This window comes from Hyperolius riggenbachi, chromosome 9 (genome assembly GCF_040937935.1).
Source record: "Hyperolius riggenbachi isolate aHypRig1 chromosome 9, aHypRig1.pri, whole genome shotgun sequence".
Classification (NCBI taxonomy): domain Eukaryota; kingdom Metazoa; phylum Chordata; class Amphibia; order Anura; family Hyperoliidae; genus Hyperolius; species Hyperolius riggenbachi.
In genome coordinates, this window is record NC_090654.1 from 144,690,021 (window position 1) to 144,716,058 (window position 26,038).

General features: G+C 44.9%; 1 long non-coding RNA gene across 1 annotated transcript in view; it reads left to right on the top strand.

Annotated features, from left to right (window-relative positions):
* Positions 1-13,713: 13,713 nt before the first annotated feature.
* The window catches only part of LOC137531761 (uncharacterized), a 135,362-nt gene continuing 123,037 nt past the window's right edge, over positions 13,714-26,038 (top strand). The window contains exon 1 of the long non-coding RNA XR_011023735.1: positions 13,714-13,852. This is a non-coding gene — a long non-coding RNA (uncharacterized lncRNA). The remainder of the gene's footprint in view (positions 13,853-26,038) is intronic.

The window sequence follows — 26,038 nt, forward strand, 5'->3', positions numbered from 1 at the left end:
AACCTTGGTGACGCCAATGTTGTATTCTTGTGAGGAGACCCAAATAGTAAACACAATAAGAATCAGAATCATATTTATTTCGCCAAGTACAACGGGGGTTGTACCCGGAATTATTTTTGGCACAACAGGGTCGGAGATGGTACAAACACATGCGTGCAGTCCAACACATACAATCAGGTACAGTAGTACAGTAAGCATATACCCATACATACACATATATATATACATACATACATACATATATACATATATACATACACATACATATATATATATATATATATATATATATATATATATATATATATATATACATACCCACACATACATACACACACCCACATATACACAGAGCCCTTAATCTAGTGAAGGACGCGTTGGGAAGTCTGGAGTGCTGTGTGAGGGGAACAGCCTTACCGTCTATCGGTGGCGCTCGCTCAGCTTCGCAGCAGTACCAGATCCCCGCAGTGTGTCCTGGAAGAGAGTGTATAGAGAGAGAGAGAGAGAAAGAGAGAAGGGATAGCTAAGAGAGAGTGTAGAGGAAGAGAGAAAGCCAAGGCAGGGGGAGAGACAGAGGCAGAGTCTTTTTGGGCTGCAGGATACAAACAGTCAGTCCAAGTAGTGGCCATCCCAATAAGGTCATAACCACTCACAGAGGGCAAAAATCAGCGTAACCAATATGGTCAATGTGGGAAGCTACCAGTATCACAAGAATAGAAATCAAAACAAAACCATAGTCCATCTAATCATGATGGAAATATTGGGGACACCATAGCCAATCACTGTGAGGAAACCAAGAGGTTAGATAGATATGGTTTTAACCACTCACAGAGTATAGAAAGGTGTGACCAATATGATCAAGAATTAACTATTCATAGAATATAGGGAAGCCGGGAGACTGATAACAATGTATGCAAGCCACTTAATGTACATGTAGCCAGAACCACATGAAATTGTCAAACAGGAGAGTCACCAATTAGAGCCATAAAAACTCATATATCTGCAGCTGCAAGGCAAAGTTCTGAAATCACATTTAGCATCAATCCAACAGACTTGAGTCCTGTCACAGTATAGTTAATAAGACAAGGATGCCTCCATTGTAACGCCAATAAGGCGTGATGTCATTTCATATGACTCAGGGTTCTCAATCCAGTGTTGTTGTGATGAACAAATTTCAGATACTTAAGACTGTGTATAAAGTAGAGCTATCCGGAGCGGGACATATTCCATTCAAGAATCCCGTTATTAGAATATGCAAAGGAATCTGTGCTGGACATCCGTCATATTCCACATAGGTAACACATGCGTTTAGACTAGTGTTGGGCGAACATCTAGATGTTCGGGTTCGGGCCGAACAGGCCGAACATGGCCGCGATGTTCGGGTGTTCGACCCGAACTCCGAACATAATGGAAGTCAATGGGGACCCGAACTTTTGTGCTTTGTAAAGCCTCCTTACATGCTACATACCCCAAATTTACAGGGTATGTGCACCTTGGGAGTGGGTACAAGAGGAAAAATTTTTTTAGCAAAAAGAGCTTATAGTTTTTGAGAAAATCGATTTTAAAGTTTCAAAGGGAAAACTGTCTTTTAAATGCGGGAAATGTCTGTTTTCTTTGCACAGGTAACATGCTTTTTGTCGGCATGCAGTCATAAATGTAATACATATAAGAGGTTCCAGGAAAAGGGACCGGTAACGCTAACCCAGCAGCAGCACACGTGATGGAACAGGAGGAGGGTGGCGCAGGAGGAGAAGGCCACGCTTTGAGACACAACAACCCAGGCCTTGCATGAGGACAAGAAGCGTGCGGATAGCAATTTGCATTTTGTCGCCATGCAGTCATAAATGTAATACAGATGAGAGGTTCAATAAACAGGGACCGGAAACGCTAACCCATCACAGATGTTCATTGTTCATGTTACTTGGTTGGGGTCCGGGAGTGTTGCGTAGTCGTTTCTAATCCAGGATTGATTCATTTTAATTTGAGTCAGACGGTCTGCATTTTCTGTGGAGAGGCGGATACGCCGCCGATCTGTGACGATGCCTCCGGCAGCACTGAAACAGCGTTCCGACATAACGCTGGCTGCCGGGCAAGCCAGCACCTCTATTGCGTACATTGCCAGTTTGTGCCAGGTGTCTAGCTTCGATACCCAATAGTTGAAGGGTGCAGATGGATTGTTCAACACAGCTACGCCATCTGACATGTAGTCCTTGACCATCTTCTCCAGGCGATCGGTGTTGTAGGTGGATCTGCACGCTTGCTGTTCTGTGTGCTGCTGCATGGCTGTCAGAAAATTTTCCCACTCCAAGGACACTGCCGATACCATTCCCTTTTGGGCACTAGCTGCGGCTTGTGTTGTTTGCTGCCCTCCTGGTCGTCCTGGGTTTGCGGAAGTCAGTCTGTCGGCGTACAACTGGCTAGAGGAGGGGGAGGATGTCAATCTCCTCTCTAAAGTCTCCACAAGGGCCTGCTGGTATTCTTCCATTTTGACCTGTCTGACTCTTTCTTTAACCAGCTGAGCGGTCTGGACGAGCTCAGCTCGTCCAACACCGCCAGAGGCTGCAGCTCAGGCCCTGCTGGGCCGATTTGCACCAAATAAAAAGCAGCACACGCAGCCGGCACTTTGCCAGCCGCGTGTGCTGCCTGATCGCCGCTGCAGCGCGGCGATCCGCCGCGTGCAGCGGCGAAAGAGGGTCCCCCCAGCCGCCCGAGCCCAGCGTAGCCGGAACAAACAGTTCCGGCCAGCGCTAAGGGCTGGATCGGAGGCGGCTGACGTCAAGACGTCGGCTGACGTCAATGACGTCACTCCGCTCGTCGCCATGGCGACGAGGGAAGCGAAACACGGAGGGCCGCTCATTGCGGCCTTCCGTGTGATCTCTTGCCGCCGGAGGCGATCGGAAGATCGCCTCCGGAGCGCCCTCTAGTGGGCTTTCATGCAGCCAACTTTCAGTTGGCTGCATGAAATAGTTTTTTTTTAATCTAAAAAAACCCCTCCCGCAGCCACCCTGGCGATTTAATCAGAACGCCAGGGTGGTTTTAAGCAGTTTTGGAACATTGTGTTTGTACCGTGGATCCAGAAGGGTATAAACCCAGTAATTGGTGTTGTCCAAATGCGCACAATGCGTGGGTCGCGTTCAATGCAGTCCTAGGCCGAAGAGGTCATAGCCTAGGGTCACAAAACCTGTTTATTTGGGCAATTTCAATGGTGGCGAGTCTGACGTACATAAATCGCAGCAATGGCCGTTAGCAACGTCTGAATCTCACGAAATGTCTCATGCAGATAGAAGACATATTGTTAGACTTGGGCTCCAAAGATGGGTTCCCTACATCTCTGCAAACCAGAGTTACAGGGCTCCAAATTTGGTAAAATCCCCCATAGGCTTTCATCGGGCCTCCTATTTACAGTTCCAAAATCTCACATCTTTTCAAAGGGCAATTACTCAGCAGTGGCAAATTTTCTAGCATTGTAGGGACCCTTAGGGGGAACATGACTGGTGAGTTTCGGGCCCCTAGGCCAAAGAGGTCATAGCCTAGGGTCACAAAAACCTGTTTATTTGGGCTATTTCAATGGTAGTGATGGTGACGTACATAAATCGCAGCAATGGCCGTTAGCAAAGTCTGAATCTCACGAAATGTCTCATGCAGGTAGAAGACATATTGTTAGACTTGGATTCCAAAGATGGAGTCCCTACATCTCTGCAAACCAGAGTTACAGGGGTCCAAAATTGGTAAAATCCCCCATAGGATTTCATTGCCTCCCTATTTCACTTTCCAAAATCTCACATCTTTTCAAAGGGCAATGGCTCAGCAGTACCAAATTTTCTAGCATTGTAGGGACCCTTAGGGGGAACATGACTGGTGAGTTTCGGGCCCCTAGGCCGAAGAGGTCATAGCCTAGGGTCACAAAAACCTGTTTATTTGGGCTGTTTCAATGGTAGTGATGGTGGCGTACATAAATCGCAGCAATGGCCGTTAGCAACGTCTGAATCTCACGAAATGTCTCATGCAGGTAGAAGACATATTTTTAGACTTGGATTCCAAAGATGGGAACCCTACATCTCTGCAAACCAGAGTTACAGGGGTCCAAAATTGGTAAAATCCCCCATAGGCTTTCATTGGGTCTCCTATTTACCGTTCCAAAATCTCACACCATTTCAAAGGGCAATGGCTCAGCAGTGGCAAAACTCACCAGTCATGATCCCCCTAAGGGTCCCTACAATGCTAGAAAATTTGGTACTGCTGAGCCATTGCCCTTTGAAAAGATGTGAGATTTTGGAAAGTGAAATAAGGAGGCAATGAAATCCTATGGGGGATTTTACCAATTTTGGACCCCTGTAACTCTGGTTTGCAGAGATGTAGGGACCCCATCTTTGGAATCCAAGTCTAACAATATGTCTTCTACCTGCATGAGACATTTCGTGAGATTCAGACTTTGCTAACGGCCATTGCTGCGATTTATGTACGTCACCATCACTACCATTGAAATAGCCCAAATAAACAGGTTTTTGTGACCCTAGGCTATGACCTCTTCGGCCTAGGGGCCCGAAACTCACCAGTCATGATCCCCCTAAGGGTCCCTACAATGCTAGAAAATTTGGTACTGCTGAGCCATTGCCCTTTGAAAAGATGTGAGATTTTGGAAAGTGAAATAGGGAGGCAATGAAATCCTATGGGGGATTTTACCAATTTTGGACCCCTGTAACTCTGGTTTGCAGAGATGTAGGGACCCCATCTTTGGAATCCAAGTCTAACAATATGTCTTCTACCTGCATGAGACATTTCGTGAGATTCAGACTTTGCTAACGGCCATTGCTGCGATTTATGTACGCCACCATCACTACCATTGAAATAGCCCAAATAAACAGGTTTTTGTGACCCTAGGCTATGACCTCTTTGGCCTAGGGGCCCGAAACTCACCAGTCATGTTCCCCCTAAGGGTCCCTACAATGCTAGAAAATTTGGTACTGCTGAGCCATTGCCCTTTGAAAAGATGTGAGATTTTGGAAAGTGAAATAGGGAGGCAATGAAATCCTATGGGGGATTTTACCAATTTTGGACCCCTGTAACTCTGGTTTGCAGAGATGTAGGGACCCCATCTTTGGAATCCAAGTCTAACAATATGTCTTCTACCTGCATGAGACATTTCGTGAGATTCAGACTTTGCTAACGGCCATTGCTGCGATTTATGTACGTCACCATCACTACCATTGAAATAGCCCAAATAAACAGGTTTTTGTGACCCTAGGCTATGACCTCTTCGGCCTAGGGGCCCGAAACTCACCAGTCATGATCCCCCTAAGGGTCCCTACAATGCTAGAAAATTTGGTACTGCTGAGCCATTGCCCTTTGAAAAGATGTGAGATTTTGGAAAGTGAAATAGGGAGGCAATGAAATCCTATGGGGGATTTTACCAATTTTGGACCCCTGTAACTCTGGTTTGCAGAGATGTAGGGACCCCATCTTTGGAATCCAAGTCTAACAATATGTCTTCTACCTGCATGAGACATTTCGTGAGATTCAGACTTTGCTAACGGCCATTGCTGCGATTTATGTACGCCACCATCACTACCATTGAAATAGCCCAAATAAACAGGTTTTTGTGACCCTAGGCTATGACCTCTTTGGCCTAGGGGCCCGAAACTCACCAGTCATGTTCCCCCTAAGGGTCCCTACAATGCTAGAAAATTTGGTACTGCTGAGCCATTGCCCTTTGAAAAGATGTGAGATTTTGGAAAGTGAAATAGGGAGGCAATGAAATCCTATGGGGGATTTTACCAATTTTGGACCCCTGTAACTCTGGTTTGCAGAGATGTAGGGACCCCATCTTTGGAATCCAAGTCTAACAATATGTCTTCTACCTGCATGAGACATTTCGTGAGATTCAGACTTTGCTAACGGCCATTGCTGCGATTTATGTACGTCACCATCACTACCATTGAAATAGCCCAAATAAACAGGTTTTTGTGACCCTAGTCTATGACCTCTTTGGCCTAGGGGCCCGAAACTCACCAGTCATGTTCCCCCTAAGGTTCCCTACAATGCTAGAAAATTTGCCACTGCTGAGTAATTGCCCTTTGAAAAGATGTGAGATTTTGGAACTGTAAATAGGAGGCCCAATGAAAGCCTATGGGGCATTTTACCAAATTTGGAGCCCTGTAACTCTGGTTTGCAGAGATGTAGGGAACCCATCTTTGGAGCCCAAGTCTAACAATATGTCTTCTACCTGCATGAGACATTTCGTGAGATTCAGATGTTGCTAACGGCCATTGCTGCGATTTATGTACGTCAGACTCGCCACCATTGAAATTGCCCAAATAAACAGGTTTTGTGACCCTAGGCTATGACCTCTTCGGCCTAGGACTGCATTGAATGCGACCCACGCATTGTGCGCATTCTGGACAACACCAATTACTGGGTTTATACCCTTCTGGATCCACGGTACAAACACAATGTTCCAAAACTGCTTGAAGAAAGAGTCAGACAGGTCAAAATGGAAGAATACCAGCAGGTCCTTGTGGAGACTTTAGAGAGGAGATTGACATCCTCCCCCTCCTCTAGCCAGTTGTACGCCGACAGACTGACTTCCGCAAACCCAGGACGACCAGGAGGGCAGCAAACAACACAAGCCGCAGCTAGTGCCCAAAAGGGAATGGTATCGGCAGTGTCCTTGGAGTGGGAAAATTTTCTGACACCCATGCAGCAGCACACAGAACAGCAAGCGTGCAGATCCACCTCCAACACCGATCGCCTGGAGAAGATGGTCAAGGACTACATGTCAGATGGCGTAGCTGTGTTGAACAATCCATCTGCACCCTTCAACTATTGGGTATCGAAGCTAGACACCTGGCACAAACTGGCAATGTACGCAATAGATGTGCTGGCTTGCCCGGCAGCCAGCGTTATGTCGGAACGCTGTTTCAGTGCTGCCGGAGGCATCGTCACAGATCGGCGGCGTATCCGCCTCTCCACAGAAAATGCAGACCGTCTGACTCAAATTAAAATGAATCAATCCTGGATTGGAAACGACTACGCAACACTCCCGGACCCCAACCAAGTAACATGAACAATGAACATCTGTGATGGGTTAGCGTTTCCGGTCCCTGTTTATTGAACCTCTCATCTGTATTACATTTATGACTGCATGGCGACAAAATGCAAATTGCTATCCGCACGCTTCTTGTCCTCATGTAAGGCTTGGGTTGTTGTGTCTCAAAGCGTGGCCTTCTCCTCCTGCGCCACCCTCCTCCTGTTCCATCACGTGTGCTGCTGCTGGGTTAGCGTTACCGGTCCCTTTTCCTGGAACCTCTTATATGTATTACATTTATGACTGCATGCCGACAAAAAGCATGTTACCTGTGCAAAGAAAACAGACATTTCCCGCATTTAAAAGACAGTTTTCCCTTTGAAACTTTAAAATCGATTTTCTCAAAAACTATAAGCTCTTTTTGCTAAATTTTTTTTCCTCTTGTACCCACTCCCAAGGTGCACATACCCTGTAAATTTGGGATATGTAGCATATAAGGAGGCTTTACAAAGCACGAAAGTTCGGGTCCCCATTGACTTCCATTATGTTCGGAGTTCGGACATGTTCGGCCCGAACCCGAACATCTAGATGTTCGCCCAACACTACACGTGACCCGTTCAGCCAATCACAGCGCTAGCCGAACGTTCGGGTAACGTTCGGCCATGCGCTCTTAGTTCGGCCATATGGCCGAACAGTTTGGCCGAACACCATTAGGTGTTCGGCCGAACCCGAACATCACCCGAACAGGGTGATGTTCTGCAGAACCCGAACAGTGGCGAACACTGTTCACCCAACACTAGTTTAGACTGCCAGCCGGATACACATTGATTTACAAGTGTTACTGTCGACTGTTAGTGGCTATATGGCATATTGTAGTGACTAAGCCAAACAGTTTTTTGAAACGGCTGATGAAGTCCCAGTCACATCAAACCCCCTGGACTGTAACACAGTATAATGAATCCCGCGAGTGGGCAGCTGGGTACAAAGTCACTGTATTGCAGTCAGTGTCCCATGCATGCTGAAGATTGCACTTATCTGATCCGGTAGTATCGCTCTATACGGCAAGCTGCATAAGCTGAAGAACGGCTCGTAATGGCTCCAATGTGCCGCCCGATCGGGACTCCCACATGTGGTAATGGCGGCGGCCTGTATCAGTCAAACCTGCTAATGTACAGTTTTGTCCCAGGCTTGTTGCCACATATGGTCCTCATTGGAATAAATTTAGGGATACTTTGCAGCGGTTCTGGCCTATCTTATTAAATGATGTGAAAATAGCTGGAATAATTGGCCCGCGACCCTTACTCACTGCAAGACGAAATAAAAATTTTGCAGACATTCTTACTCAATCTGAATATAAAAGTAAAAAAATTCCTTTTTTCAAAAAACTTAATGGGATGACACCCTGTAAGAAATGTTCAGTGTGCCAATATGTGGACAAAACTGACACTTTTGCTAATTCTGCAGGTGATAGGACATATAATATCAGGTGTCCCGTTGATTGAGTACATATGTCGTTTATCAGATGACCTGCCCTTGCAATAAGCACTATGTGGGTAAGACAGAAAGGGAATTGCGCACTAGAATACAGGAACATGTAAGGACTATAGTGGACTCAGCAAAGGAGGAAAAAAGAGACAAAACTCCAATAGCTTCACACTTTGCTGAATTCCACAATTCGGATCCATTTGGACTAAAATTTAAGGCCATTTATCATTTGGATCCAGGCATGAGATATTGCAATATGAGAGCCCAATTAATTAAAAAAGAAAGTTTCTGGATATACCAGTTAAAGAGACTCCGTAACAAAAATTGCATCCTGTTTTTTTATCATCCTACATGTTCCAAAAGCTATTCTAATGTGTTCTGGCTTACTGCAGCACTTTCTACTATGACAGTCTCTGTAATAAATCAATGTATCTTTCCCCTGTCAGACTTGTCGGCCTGTGTCTGGAAGGCTGCCAAGTTCTTCAGTGTTGTGGTTCTGCTATGAACTCACCCTTTCTGGCCCCTCTATGTACACTGCCTGTGTGTTATTTAGATAAGAGAGAAGAGAGAAGCTGCTCTAATCAGCTGGATAAATCGTCCTCTGAGCTGGCTGGGCTATCACATACTGAGGAATTACAAACAAGGGCAAAGCTGTTTGCAAGAAGAAAAGAGCAGCCTGAAACTTCAGTGCATGGGGGAAAGAAACACACAAATGATCTCTTGAGATTCAGAAGTAAGGCTGTATACAGCCTGCTTGTGTATGGATGTATTTTCTATGTGTGGACATACTGTACATCAACCTACTTCCTGTTTTGGTGGCCATTTTGTTTGTTTACAAACAAACTTTTTAAAACTGTTTTTAACCACTTTTAATGCAGCGAGGAGCGGCGAAATTGTGACAGAGGGTAATAGGAGATGTCCCCTAACCCACTGGTATGTTTACTTTTGAGCGATTTTAACAATACAGATTCTCTTTAAAAACCCTGGTTCCCTTGGGGTTAAATGTTGACCTAAACCTTAAAGTATTCTTAAAATAGGATATTATATGATAGATTATCTATTCAATTAATGTAGTGTCATTTCTGGGACATGACTTGCAATGCCTTGGCCAATTGTGTCTGAGGCTATGATATGAGGCTGTGTGTGTTTTTTTGAGGTTGCCGTATTTGATTTTGACCACAAGATGTCTCCATAATACATTATTAGCTGTTGCCCGATCTCCACCACTAGATGGAGCCTTTTTGGAACAATGCCAATTAGACTGGGTGATATAAATTCAGGAAGACTGGGACAGCTTACGTGATGACTTAGCACGTCCTGATGAAGCTCCGGTGGGCGGGGCAAAACGCGTAGACGTCATGCTACGCAACATACTTTTGGGAACCGTGGTTTGACTGATACAGGCCACTGCCATTACCACATGTGGGAGTCCCGATCGGGCGGCACATTGGAGCCATTACGAGCCGTTCTTCAGCTTATGCAGCTTGCCGTATAGAGCGATACTACCGGATCAGATAAGTGCAATCTTCAGCATGCATGGGACACTGACTGCAATACAGTGACTTTGTACCCAGCTGCCCACTCGCGGGATTCATTATACTGTGTTACAGTCCAGGTGGTTTGATGTGACTGGGACTTCATCATCCGTTTCAAAAAACTTTTTGGCTTAGTCACTACAATATGCCATATAGCCACTAACAGTCGACAGTAACACTTGTAAATCAATGTGTATCCGGCTGGCAGTCTAAACGCATGTGTTACCTATGTGGAATATGACGGATGTCCAGCACAGATTCCTTTGCATATTCTAATAACGGGATTCTTGAATGGAATATGTCCCGCTCCGGATAGCTCTACTTTATTCACAGTCTTAAGTATCTGAAATTTTTTCATCACAACTACACTGGATTGAGAACCCTGAGTCATATGAAATGACATCACGCCTTATTGGCGTTACAATGGAGGCATCCTTGTCTCATTAACTATACTGTGACAGGACTCAAGTCTGTTGGATTGATGCTAAATGTGATTTCAGAACTTTGCCTTGCAGCTGCAGATATATGAGTTTTTATGGCTCTAATTGGTGACTCTCCTGTTTGACAAATTCATGTGGTTCTGGCTACATGTACATTAAGTGGCTTGCATACATTGTTATCAGTCTCCCGGCTTCCCTATATTCTATGAATAGTTAATTCTTGATCATATTGGTCACACCTTTCTATACTCTGTGAGTGGTTAAAACCATATCTATCTAACCTCTTGGTTTCCTCACAGTGATTGGCTATGGTGTCCCCAATATTTCCATCATGATTAGATGGACCATGGTTTTATTTTGATTTCTATTCTTGTGATACTAGTAGCTCCCCACATTTACCATATTGGTTACGCAGATTTTTGCCCTCTGTGAGTAGTTATGACCTTATTGTGTTTACTATTTGGGACTCCTCACAAGAATACAACATTGGCGTCACCAAGGTTTAATAATAATCTGCCTTGGGGCCCATTAGGCATTTATATTTAACCGTATGGTCATATACTTTCTCTTCTAATATATATTGGGTTCCAAACACCTCAGTACCAGTGTTGTGTTTCTTTTTGATCAATTGGGTGATATTTAGTCATTGATAGTCAGATGTGACCTGATCTACATTTTAGGTAAATTGCTATTCATTAAGTATGAATGAAAAAGAAAAAAGAAAAAAGAAAATCGAGAGCCCCAATAGTGTATTATTGTTGATTAACAATTGCGTATCGTAAATTAAGTGAAATTATACTCACAAACATGGGTTGCCGAATACAGGCAACCACTGATAGCGCTTGAGGGGAAATTAGGCCTGTCCCCACTCAGGCTAAGATGTCGCTCTCCGTAAGCAGAAAAAGGGTGGTCACACCCATTCAACAAGTGGACATAAAATCAATTGGGATAACAGAGGCGCCAAACAGGATAAAATACTTTAAAATTTCTAAAATGGGGGGCAATGGATGACTTACCTCCCCAATAAGGACACAATGGTACCATCAAAACAAAAACAATTTTATTCTTACTCCAATAATTTTGCAACGCGTTTCACGGGTCCAAGCCCGCTTCCTCAGGCAATATAAAACAAGGAGCACTAGATGTGTCAGCAAACGTACTGGACGCCTCACAGAGGCGTCCAGTACGTTTGCTGACACATCTAGTACTCCTTGTTTTATATTGCCTGAGGAAGCGGGCTTGGACCCGTGAAACGCGTTGCAAAATTATCGGAGTAAGAATAAAATTGTTTTTGTTTTGATGGTACCATTGTGTCCTTATTGGGGCGGTAAGTCCTCCATTGCCCCCCATTTTAGAAATTTTAAAGTATTTTATCCTGTTTGGCGCCTCTGTTATCCCAATTGCTATTCATTAAGGGACTTTTTCCTACTGTCCTCGACAGTTGCAGCACATAGTATTGTACTTACCAATACATTAATTTGTATGTCAGGCTATTCCCTGACATTTCTGAATACATATGTGTGTGCCTTTTTAAAATATTCTTTAATAAAGTGCAGTTTCTGAGCAGCATATACTGTTTTTGTTCTCTGTTTGTTTCATAGTTTCAAGTTACCAGTGCTGGTACCTGCACATAAGGCTACACCTTATAATATTCAACCTTTATTGTTTTTTCAAATCATGACGATTAACAAGGTTGCCCAAACATTCACATCCCACTGTACCTGGTGCTACTTTTCACTTTACATCCAGTCAGGGCCGGTTCTAGACTTTTTTCCACCTGAGGCAAACTTGTGAGGACACTGTTACCTCCAGTATACACGCTGCTATGTGAGTCGCTGCGGGCTATGCGGATCTGAGGTCTACTACAAGCAGGCAGGTGAGGTGGACCTGGTGGGCCTGCCCTGCTGCAGGAGGTGTCCACCTGAAACCAGCAGCGGCCGGGAGCAAGGAGGGTGGGCTGGATGCCACCTGATGCGTGATGCCACCTGCGGAAACGGCATCACCTGGTGTCATGGGTGGAATGGCCCTGCATCCAGTTGGGCCTGGAACCCACTAGAGCGTTTTTTGAGCATTTAGGGAGCGCTTTCAATTGCAAGCGATTTCCCTAAATGCCAATGTAAATGGATGGAACAGATTCCACTAGAGAGATTTAGATTAAGGAAATTGCAGTCGCAGGACATGCAGCATTTTGGGAGCGTTTCAATTCTAATGAATTGTATAGGAGCAGGGAAATCACTCCCAAAATCGCTTGCAAAATGCTATCACAAATCGCTAGCGATTGCGATAGTGTTTTCCAGTTGGTTCCAGGCCTTAAATGTAGTCTAGAGCTTTTTGAGCTGTGTTTGCTGAGCTTTAGAATTTTTCCACAGAAAACAATATTTTCCGCACTTATTCTGCACTTTTAACGACCATTTAGTGACTTTTAAACTATTACCGCCTTGTTACTGCAGTTTTTTACCGACCTTTACTTATACTTGGAAAAAAATTGCGAATGTGGGGAAATAAACGGCAATTACCTCTCATTAAATTTTCGTGAATGGAAAATTGTGAATGAAGCCCTATGTGTGGTGTGTCATAACTGACAGCAACTCACATAGTGTGAATGAGCCCTAAGAGTCCATTTGCACTTGCAAAACACGATTATGATTTTGAAGCAGTTGTACAGAAATTGCACTTTGTGATTCTCATCCTCAGAATTGCTCAAAAAAGGCTGCATGCAGCGCATTTAGGATTTCCACAAATCGCAAGCGCTGCAGTGTAAATGAAGCCATAGGGATAAGTGTGCGCAATGCTTAGAGCTCGAAAATGCCTGAAAAGCACCCCAGTGTGAACGGCCCCTGAGGGAGCTTTGTTAACCCGCAATCCTGCAGTCTCTCTCATCCTTTGAGAATTAAAGGAAACCAGAGACGACGCATACTTACTGTTTTATACATAGCTGGGGCTTCCTCCAGCCCCATGAGCACGGATCGCTCCCATGCCGCCGTCCTCCACTGCCTGCAGCTACGGTACCAGGTCCTGTAACTTCCTCCAGTCACGACCAGTCTGCGCAAGAGGAAGTATGTATAAAACGGTAAGTATGCATGGTTTCTGGTACACTTTAAGTTTCCTAGCAAAAAAAAAAGAAAGTTATAAAACACATCCATTTCGTGATCTTGCAATGCCCCCATCTTCCACAGGGAGCACTGTGCCACCTTCTTCACATTTTCTAAGCAAACACACAACAGGCTATTTCCTTATAGTCACAGGAACCACACCTCGGTGGCTGAGGATCTGAACTCAATAGCATTAGCAACTTTAACCAGCTTTCAAGGGGAGCTACTGAAAGTAAACTGCCACCGCGAGAGACTCTTGGATCAGGAAACACCAAGGTAGGAACTTGCTCTCATTTGTCATTTTAATCTGAAACCGGTGTTGTAGCAGTGTGTTTATCATGCCTTTTACAGAAGCTCATTCCATTGTATTCAAACCTCTCTTTATCAAATTGCTGATTTTCACTTTGTAAAACGATGAACTGAAAATGTTAAGGTGTATTATTTGCTCCAGAGTGAACACCATTTCTGCGGGCAGATTTGGAACTTTGCAAGGGGTTAATGAGATTCGGAGGCTATAGATTAATTACTGACCAGTATCAACAATCATTAGTAGATGTCATTAGTCCTGTGCAAAGTTCCTTTTCAGCCCAGGGGAGTTGCCTTCTGTGCACAGCAAGCAAAAACTAAACTTCTCATCACCAGTTTTTTTTTTTGTGTTTTTCCAGCATTCTGGAATGACTAGATTACTTAAAACAAATAGTATTCTAGTCTAGTTATCGAAACTTTTTTTTTATTAATTTAGACAACTTTCCTGTGTGTGAGTTTGCAATAAAAACGTCTAAAAATGATTTTTTTCTGATTCAAGTGCACTACAGTGATTAAGTACAGTATGGTTGGGTTGCTGGAACAAGTTTTGACTTTGAAATCCTCTAACTTCATACCATAGACAGAATAAAAGAGCAGTAGGGATGCTGGAATATGAAGTTAGAGTTTAAAATCTTATCTTGTTTCTATAGGTAGAATTTATTTTTTACTGTAATTCTTATATAGTGGCAGGTTGCACAGTCTGATGGCTATGGTCAGGGGAAGTGTAACAGACATTAGCTTAGGCTTCTATTTTTCTGTTGAATTATACACAATATTTACAGTGGTTCATAAGGAGGATGTAGATTCCCAGATCTCTTGTACTGTGTCAGGCCTTTTATAGTGCTGACATCTTCTGCAGTGCTGTACAGCCATGCCACTAACTGCCCCGCCACTAACTGCCCCTCAGATGGGCTCACAGTCTCATCCCTACCATGGTTATATGGTACTGTACCAGCCCTAAATCATTAGGGTCCTTTGCACCCTAAGTTTAAATGTTGAGAAGTTGAATCCTTGGCACTAGGCTAGTATAGGGGGCCCATTAGGAAACCTCATATGGAAATTCCGCTAATGTAACTTAGTGGACAGAACCCTCTCAAACTGCTAGGTTGTAGTTAACTACGTCCGCACCATTTGACCAATCGTAATGCTTGGTGCCGTAGAGCAGGGGTGTCGAACTCAATCAGAGAAGGGGCCGAAATCTAAAACCCAGCCTAAATCGCGGGCCGAATAGTTTACTAAACAGTCATAAACTGACAATGTTAACCAGAAATGTGAATTTAAGATGAGTGGAACAATCTTTTTCCTTAACAGGGCTGTCAAACCAACTCACATGCTATCAAGCAAAACAGTAATATTGGTATCAAGCAAAACAGTAATATTGGAATGTACCTGAAGTGCTCATTGTTTTGTTTTCTGGCTAGACGTCTGACACCGTTTTCCCCGGACCAATGAGTCAATGTTCGGTTTTATTTCTTGGGCTGTAGCAACCCGCAAAACAGCATGGAGGTTGTCATCGGTGATGCGTGATCTGTACTTGTTTTTGTTGAGATTCATTATTGAAAACATCTGTTCACAAAGATAGGTGCTCCCGAACATGGATAGAACACGGGCAGCATGAAGTCGGAGCTCTGGCATTGAGTCAGGGGGCAGTAGAGGGTAGAAGTCCTCAATTTCAACATCCTGAAACCTTGATTTCAGGCCACTGTCAGACTGAAGCTCGATTATCTCCATCTGAAGGTGATGGGGCACGTTGTTGACATCAACTGTAAAAGGATTGGCAAAGATGTCAAAGCCTGAGTGCTGTGTTCTAAAGTCAGAGAAGCGCCGCTCAAATTCACTTAGTAAACGGCTAACTTTGGTAGCCAGCCGACTGCAAGGAAAAGCACCAGAAACAGTGGTTGAGATACTCAAACAAACGGGAAAGTGGGCAAGATTGTCCTGTTCCAGTTGGGACTTCCATAGTTGAAGTTTACGCTGGAATGCTGTGATCATGTCAGACATCTTCGTGATGACTTGTTTGCGTCCCTGCAGCTTCAGATTCAGTTGGGCGAGATGCTCGCATATGTCACACATCATAGCAAAATCACATAGCCAGGCGGGATCCGACAGTTCAGGCAAGGGCTTTCCTTTACTTTCCATGAAAAGAGCAATTTGTTCTCTGAGCTCAAAAAATCTTTTGAGGACTGCGCTCTTGCTCAGCCATCTTACTTCTGTGTGGTATGGCACGTCTCCATGTTCTGCACCCACCTCCTGTAAAAACTGCTGGAACTGGCGATGATTCGGGCCACGTGCTCGTATAAAGTTAACAGTTTTAATGACTGTGGTCATTATGTCATTCATTTCCAGAACTTTTCCACACATAGCCTCTTGGTGGATAATGCAATGATAAGTAATCAAGGGTGTGTGGCAGTGACTTTTTTGCATTCTTTCCTTCATTAGTCCAACCAAGCCTTTCTTTTCTCCACACATTGCAGGTGCGCCATCAGTAGTTAGCCCCACCAACTTTTCCCAGGGTAATTTAAAATTATTTATGGATTTCTCCACAGCCTCAAATATATCTCTACCAGTTGTTGTCCCATGCATGGAAACTACATCCAAAAGTTCCTCAGTGACAGAGAGGTCGGTCTTCGTGGCACGTATAAAGATGGACAGCTGCGCTGTATCAGTGTTGTCTGTGCTTTCATCGATAGCAAGTGAAAAAGCGAGATAACTGCATGCCTGTTCGGCCAGCTGTGATGATAGATTTCCTGAGAGTTCCTGAACTCTGTCTGCAATGGTGTTTCTTGACAAACTGACATTTTGAAAACTCTGTATCTGGTCTGGGCATACTTGCTCACACACTTTTAGCATGCATTGCTTCAAAAAGGATCCCTCTGAAAAACACCTTGAAGTACGGGCAATTTCTTCAGCCACTATAAAGCTTGCTTTCACTGCAGCATCATTTTTCGCTGCAGCCTTTGTAAACATTTGCTGCTGTGATTGTAGTTTGCCTTTTAGTTCTTTAACAATGTTATGCTTTTCTTCCAAGGTATATTTTCCATACTTAACACCATGTTTGGTGTCAAAATGACGACGTATATTGTACTCTTTCATGACCGACACTGACTCATAACACAATATACACACTGGTTTGCCCTCTCTAAGCACAAACATGTATTCATTTTCCCATTTGTCATTAAATTGTCTGCCTTCACCGTCAACTTTTCTTTTCCTGGACATTTTGGGATCAATATTGGCAGTAAAAGATGTAGTTTATTGGAAATCTGCCTGGCTGGGTACAGATGGCAGATTCTGCTGCGATTTTTATGCCTGCACTGTATGCCAGGAACTGGCAGTTTCTGCTGTGTATTTGTTATGCCCGCACTGTAGGCCAGGAACTGGCAGTTTCTGCTGTGTATTTTTTATGCCCCAACTGTAGGCCAGGAACTGACAGCTTCTGCTGTGTATTTGTTATGCCCGCACTGTAGGCCAGGAACTGGAAGTTTCTGCTGCGTATTATGCCCGCACTGTAGGCCAGGAACTGACAGCTTCTGCTGTGTATTTTTTATGCCCTAACTGTAGGCCAGGAACTGACAGCTTCTGCTGTGTATTTGTATGCCCCCACTGTAGGCCAGGAACTGACAGCTTCTGCTGTTTATTTGTATGCCCCAACCAACTGTAGGCCCTCTGCTCTGCCACCACAGCCACAACCACAGCAACCTCGGATGCCACGCATTTTTGCCTGCCCCACGCTGTCATCAGTACACAGCGCCGCCGCGCAATTTGGCCTGCACCGTGCTGTCATCACTGCACGCCGCTGCGTTCCAGGATGACGCGCGGTGGCTTGTGATCTCACGCATGCGCAGATAACCTCGCGTAACCAGGTCAGGCGAGATTCAGGAGGCGTGACCTGGTTATGCGAGGTTATCTGCGCATGCGTGAGATCACAAGCCAACGCGCGTCATCCTGGAACGCATCGGCGTGCAGTGATGACAGCGCGGTGCAGGCCAAATTGCACGGCGGCGCTGTGTACTGATGACAGCGTGGGGCAGCGTGGCGGCGATGGGACAGCACACACACACACACACACACACACACACACACACACACACACACACACACACACACACACACACACTTGGCCCTGACATGGTTTGTGTGGGACCTCTCCACCTCAAACCTCCACATTTAGTAACCAGTCTGCCTGTTGCTTTCTATTGCAGTCTTACTGCCATTATCTGCCTAGATAGAAAATATGCCTCACAACAGGCCCTGCCTCGTGGAAAAAAATAAGAGAAGCGCACTTGAGCATGTTTGCAAGATATATATGTTTTGGTGAATTTTCTATCTGTCAGCTGTTGCCATGTACTAGCCAGGCACTTTCTAGGGCTTGGTATAAGCAATGAAATGTGATTAGTTGTGAAGTGATTAATCATTAGTTTCTGAATCCACTTAACCAATGCAAAGATTTAGTTCTCATCATGGTAATTACATGGTCTGTACTGCAAAATAAAAAATAAAATAAAAATTGTTGATCGGAAGGGGGCACAGCAGGGGCCTGCAGCCTATCAATTATACTGCCCAAGACCAAGAGCTTGATTCACAAAGCGGTGCGTACTGTTAGCGTGCTTGTGAAAAGCCCCTTATCACGCCTAAAAATACTTTTCGTCGCACCCGATGCAACGTTTCGCACGCACCGGCTTTTGCACACAATCTGATTCAGCTTGGTGCGTGCTAACTACTTAGCACCCTAGTTTGTAGTTTGCACGCCCAAAGCCTTTAGGCGTGCTAACTAGGTTAGCACCGGTTAGTGAATCAGGCCCCAAGAGACAGATCTCTCTGATTGAATCTGATCAGAGAGGGATCTTTTGTCTGCCCATACACAGCAGACCAATTTCCAATCTGCCTGGCTGCCAGCCAAGACTCAAACTGTCCCATCAGGTTCCCATGGTCAGTAAAACCTCAACTCTCCACCAGCGTGATTCCTGGCCTACTCTGCCATGTCTGATGTTACGGTGAGCCCTGTACCACTTGGTAGTAAGAGGCTGCACACATGGTCCACGATGATGACAGACACGGCGGTGGTTGCAGAGGAGGCCAGGACTTGCAGCGGACAGGTTAAACTTTTACAGTGCAAATGGACAGGGGGACAACAACACTTTTACACTTGGGTGACACCAGCCAGGGGTCCATCGTGTATGTGGGTCATAACCATATACAACTCCATTACCACCCAGCACACGATCTGGCATTTGCGGCCAGGATTTTACTGCATGCCTTATCAATCCTTTTGATCGATTTTTGGCCTGAAAACAATTGATTGGGTGGACATTTGGTAATTTTATTGAATCCAAGGAAAACCGGTAATGCAAAATCAGAAATTCAGTCTTCTTGATGTATGGTCACCTTTAAGATGGGTGATGTCACATGCCTACCTCTACATTTTTAGATTGCTAAACCATAATGAACTTGGGATACATGCCTGTACAAGTTGCTCATGGTTAAATCTTAGATGCTGAATGTGATTCAGGATGACTCGACAGTGAGGCATTCAGTCTCAGTAGGTCCAGTGTCTGCATAACGCCTGCTTGTTTGCTTATTCAATCGAGGGCTTTTCAGTCATACTGTGCTGTTCAGCTACCCAATTGCCAGGAGCAAGCATCTTCCTATTATTTTCCTAGTCACATACCTGCTTGTTGCAGGTATGTGACTAGGAAAATAAACCTAAGGCTAGGTTCACAGTGGATATTGCATTCCCTATACCAGCAGGAACATAATGGGAAAGCAGTGCTGCTCGTTGTGTAGTATGTGCGTTGTACAGTCTGGTGTATAGAGTGAAGCATACACTCAATGAAAAGTATGCTTCACTGTTAATGGTTGTGTTTTGCAGTAAGACACTGCATGCGGTACATTAAAATGCCACCTGCCGCACTGAATATCACATAGGTGGTGCATTGCAGTGAGACTAGCCATGTTACAAAGCGGCTGGACTGCAATGCACCACTGCAAACGTAGCCAAAAGCTTAGCTTGACAACAGGTATTGTTTATAAGGGAATAAAGATGGCAGACTCTGTACTTCAAGTTCCCTTCAAACACCCCCTCGCCTGTGATTCTAGAGCATATACGTAAAGCTTCCTGACGTTGCCTAAGGATTTTACATACTAGATCTTTTGCTACAAGGGTGCCTGATGGAACCCACAAGCACATTGTTCTCCTCCGTACCCCAGCAGCAGCTTCAGGGTGTGCCGTGCGTCCTACTTTCTACTTCCATAGCTCACCTCTCGGTTCCCTCCTTCCAGTGCTGTCACCCCTGTCGCATGCATTTAACCAAGTGGACAAATACGCTTTCAGGGACCCTCAGAGGCTCCTGAGAGCACTTGTGTCCTCGAGTGCGTGCACAGTATGGACCCGCACGTCTTCAGAAGCACTCAGGGACACAAAGGATTGCAAAACTTTACCAAGGGACAGCAGAAAACCTTCTGGCACAATAAATTGAGTTGACAGAAACTGAAAGCAGCAGAGAGAATTTTTGTCTTTGTCACAAAGTGCGGTCAAGAACCTTTAACCCCCCTGGCTTTATGATTATTTCCAGATTTAGGTTCTAAAAGCCGTGCAATTTTTTTGACAAGCTTTTAAACCCTAAAAACAAGAAAGAAAAAAAAATACCAGAGAGAGATCTGCAGCAGCTCCTGTCACAGACCGCAAGGGCCGGTCCGCAATCGGTCAATCGATCGGAGTCAGAAATCCTCTCACAATGTCATTTTGCTCATCACGAAGCGTACCCGACTTCGCAGGTTGATGAACCAACTAGCGGAGGGAGCGTTCGGACGCCAAAGGATTTACCACACACGTACAATTCAAAAGCTTGCCACCACCTGTGAGACAGCACAGGACTGTAAATATTTTAGCACACTGTGAACACTGTCAGTTAACCCTTAGCTGTATGCAGGGATCGGCACCAGACCTGTTTATCTGTGCCCGATTCAAGCATACGGGTTATAATTACAAGATACTGTAGAACACAAGGTAACGTTTTCGGAGGAGTAAGTACGGTTGTGTATGTGCACAAACGGGTCATAACCGCTAAATGATTTTTAAACGTTTAATAACAAAAATGCATTACACACATTTACATACACTAATTAACATATACACACACAAAGCTTACAATTAAAAGGGAATACAGTGGGTTGCAAAAGTATTTGGCCCCCTTGAAGTTTTCCACATTTTGTCACATTACTGCCACAAACACGCATCAATTTTATTGGAATTCCACGTGAAAGACCAATACAAAGTGGTGTACATGTGAGAAGTGGATTGAAAATCATACACCATTCCAAACATTTTTTACAAATAAATAACTGCAAAGTGGCGTGTGCATAATTATTCGGCCCCCTGAGTCAATACTTTGTAGAACCACCTTTTGCTGCAATTACAGCTGCCAGTCTTTTAGGGTATGTCTCTACCAGCTTTGCACATCTAGAGACTAACATCCTTGCCCATTCTTCTTTGCAAAACAGCTCCAGCTCAGTCAGATTTAGATGGACAGCGTTTGTGAACAGCAGTTTTCAGATCTTGCCACAGATTGATTGGATTTAGATCTGGACTTTGGGCCATTCTAACACATGTATATGTTTTGTTTTGAACCATTCCATTGTTGCCCTGGCTTTATGTTTAAGGTCATTGTCCTGCTGGAAGGTGAACCTCCGCCCCAGTCTTAAGTCTTTTGCAGTCTCCAAGAGGTTTTCTTCCAAGTTTGCCCTGTATTTGGCTCCATCCATCTTCCCATCAACTCTGACCAGCTTCCCTGTCCCTACTGAAGAGGTGCACCCCCCGAGCATGATGCTGCCACCACCATATTTGATAGTGGGTATGGTGTGTTCAGAGTGATGTGCAGTGTTAGTTTTCTGCCACACATAGCGTTTTGCATTTTGGCCAAAAAGTTCCATTTTGGTCTCATCTGACCAGAGCACCTTCTTCCACATGTTTGCTGTGTCCCCCACATGGCTTGTGGCAAACTGCAAACGGGACGACTTATGCTTTCTGTTAACAATGCCTTTCTTCTTGCCACTCTTCCATAAAGGCCAACTTTGTACAGTGCATGACTAATAGTTGTCCTATGGACAGAGTCTCCCACCTGAGCTGTAGATCTCTGCAGCTCGTCCAGAGTCAACATGGGCCTCCTGACTGCATTTCTGATCAGCGCTCTCCTTGCTCGGCCTGTGAGGTTAGGTGGATGGCCTTGTCTTGGTAGGTTTACAGTCGTGCCATACTCCTTCCATTTCTGAATGCTCGCTTGAACAGTGCTCTGTGGGATGTTCAAGGCTTTGGAAATCTTTTTGTTGCCTAAGCCTGCTTTAAATTTCTCAATAACTTGATCCCTGACCTGTCTTGGACCTGTCTTGTGTGTTCTTTGGACTTCACAGTGTTGTTGCTCCCAATATTCTCTGAGGCCTAGTGCACACCAAAACCGCTAGCAGATCCACAAAACGCTAGCGGTTTTGAGTGCGGATGAGTGAGTTTAGTCCCAGTGCACACCGGGCGGATCTTGATGCGATCCGCCGGGTGTTCACCGGCCGCATCAGCATCCGCATGGCTAATGTATCTCTATGGGCTGGTGCACACCGGCGGTTTGAGGTTTTTAGCAAACCGCAAACATGCAGCAAGAGGCACGTTTGCGGCTTGCTAAAAACCTCAAACCGCCTGTGTGCACCAGCCCATAGAGACACATTAGCCACGCGGATTTTCAGGCAGATTCGGCCGGCGGATCCGCCCGGTTTGCACTGGGCCTTAGAAAACCTCTGAGGCCCTCACAGAGCCGCTGTATTTGTACTGACATTAGATTACACACAGGTGCACTCTATTTAGTCATTAGCACTTCTCAGGCAATGTCTATAGGCAACTGACTGCACTCAGATCAAAGGGGGCCGAATAATTATGCACACCCCACTTTGCAGTTATTTATTTGTAAAAAATGTTTGGAATCATGTATGATTTTCGTTCCACTTCTCACGTGTACACCACTTTGTATTGGTCTTTCATGTGGAATTCCAATAAAATTGATTCATGTTTGTGGCAGTAATATAGCAAAATGTGGAAAACTTCAAGGGGGCCGAATACTTTTGCAACCCACTGTAATTGTGAAAGGTTTACTTAGCCGAGCAGTCCTTGTGAGATATTGGAAGAATTGATAGCAAGAAAGTCCTTGAAACAAAGCATGCGTTCGGTCCTCCTGGAACACATGCATGTACAGTCCTGGTCGATGAAATTTGGAGAACTGGGCGGGGTTGTTCCTTCCCCAACTTTTATAGGATCTGAGTTCTGGGCTGGCTTAACCTGGAAAGTAGGTGGGTTTATCCCCCAGGCAGCACAAGGGGCAGGATTTCTGTACAAGCCTTAAATGACACAATTTGCCAACAACCTGTGCCATTTCTGTCTGGATTGGCGCACAGCGAATCCGAGGTCAGATTCGTAACCTGCGGCCGATGTGTGATCCGATGCCACCAAATACCGTTAGATTAGCATTTGTAGTCTGCTAGTGACACATAGCTCTCTTAGCAGCTGTAATCCTATAACTTGGATGAGCTATCAGGCTGATTTTTAGGAACCAGAAAATATATTTGTCTTTTGTCTGGGATAATCACATCTTGAATTATGAATAAATGAAATTGGTTTATTGTCTGTTCACAGTTTTGGAGGGAATCTCTTATCTCTGCTAGTTCTATCTGTTTTTTGGAGAGGAGCTGTAAGCACCAAATGGTTCTCCTCAGGAGGTCAAGCCACGTATGACATTCCTCTCTGCATGCAGGACCTGGGGGGGAAGGAAGGTGGGTGAAGGGAATGTACTCTGCAGAAGAGAGGGAAGGGATAGACATCTGTGGTACATATACACAGGACTGACAGTAATCGGGCTGGACCATTACGAAAGTCGTTGGCGATTACGCATGACTCTCTGTTATGTTTATCACAGCTCCTGCGTATAAGGGCCCATTTCCACTGGAGCGGAAACCGCTCTGAATCCACAGAGTTTCCCCGTAGGCAAATCACGCGGGGAAACTGCCATAGGAAACGATGGCACTGCCAGCCATATCGCTTACCCCAGCGATTCGGCTGACACTGGCCACAGATTTTGCGCAGGAGGCTGCGAATCCCATAGCCATGCATGGCACGGCTTCTGGGATTCGCCTGCAATCCCGCACACCCGGAAGTGCCGCTGCGCGTCTCACTGACACGTGCGGCAACAGGTGGGAACGGGCCCGAACACACTCAGGCTCGGTATTACCACTCCGAGCTGCAGATTTCGGTCCCCAGCCTGATTCTAGATTACTGCTAAGGAGGTTAAAGGTCAGCTTGTGTGGATGGAAACTTTTCATATTGTCAGCATGGTGGCATAGAGGTTGGCACTCTTGCTTTGCAGCTCTGGGTCCCTGGTTCGAATCCCAGAGCACTATCTGCACAGAGTTTTTATGTTCTCCCCATTTCGGTGTGGGTTTCCTCCAGGCACTCCGGTTTCCTACCACATCCCAAAAACTGATAATTAAATTTCAGTAGGGGTTCTTTTTGTTTTGCACTCTAAAAACACTTTTATTAGTTGTCTCTGTTGAAGGGATTTTCCCACATCTTAAAGTGTACCTGAGTGCATGAATTCCCAGAGGGTGTGGGGCCCTTTCGGGCTGCATTGCAAGTGACCTTAACAGGACTTAAAGCAGTAGGATCAGCCATACTATTCCAGGGAAAAAAACACATAAGTAGATAAATACTTGATCTACTTACATAACACATGTATTGTACTGTCCACATTTTGATTTCGGTGAATGTTCTATAGTAAATGATGAGAATTCTGTTCCTGGTGGGGGCCATGTCTTTTGCCCACAGTTAAAGGGGAACTGAAGTAAGAGGTATACGGAGGCTGCCATATTTATTTCCTTTTAATCAATACCAGTTGCCTGGCAGCCCTGCTAGTCTATTTCTCTGCAGTAGTCTCTGAATAACCCCAGAAACAAGCATGCAGCTAGTCTTGTCGGATCTGACTTTAAAGTCTGAAACACCTGATCTGCTGCATGCTTGTTCAGGGGCTATGGCTAATAGTATTAGAGGCAGAGGATCAGCAGGGCTGAAAAGGAAATAAACATGGCAGCCTCCATATACCTCTCTCTTCAGTTCCCCTTTAAGGCTAAATCCTGATGTCATTTCTGCCCTTTACTTTTTTTTCTTGTCTCCTCCAATCGCTGAGTCACCTCAGCCTTGCTTGTAAACACAAGGGATTAGGGGATTAGGTTTCAGATAAGCAGCAGGCAGGGAAATAAAGGGAAGAGGAGGAATATATTATAGATAAAAAGAACCCCCAGCATGCAATTCTTTGGCACCGACTACTAAAGTGCCAGTGCTCCTAAGGTAAATGATAACTCCAAATCATAACAGCAGAAAACGTTTTGAATGCAGAATTAGCATCTTTATCACTTAATACACTAAGACTAGTGTTGGGCGAACACCTAGATGTTCGGGTTCGCGAACGTTCGCCGAACATCGCCGCGATGTTCTGGTGTTCGCGCCGAACTCCGAACATAATGGAAGTCAATGGGGACCCGAACTTTCGTGCTTTGTAAAGCTTCCTTACATGCTACATACCCCAAATTTGCAGGGTATGTGCACCTTGGGAGTGGGTACAAGAGGGAAAAAAATATTTGAAAAAGAGCTTATAGTTTTTGAGAAAATTGATTGTAAAGTTTCAAAGGAAAAACTGTCTTTTAAATGTGGAAAATGTCATGTTTCTTTGCACAGGTAACATGCTTTTTGTCGCCATGCAGTCATAAATGTAATACAGAGAAGAGGTTCCAGGAAAAGGGACCGGTAACGCTAACCCAGCACAAGCAGCAGAACACGTGATGGAACAGGAGGAGGCGCAGGAGGAGAAGGCCACGCTTTTTGAGACACAGCATCCCAGGCCTTGCATGAGGACAAATAGCGTGCGGATATAGCAATGCTTTTTGCCGCCATGCAGTCATAAATGTAATAAAGATGAGAGGTTCAATAAACAGGGACCGGAAACGCTAACCCAGCAGCAGCAGCAGCGGCAGCACACGTGATGGAACAGGAGGAGGCGCAGGAGGAGAAGGCCACGCTTTTTGAGACACAGCATCCCAGGCCTTACATGAGGACAAATAACGTGCAGATAT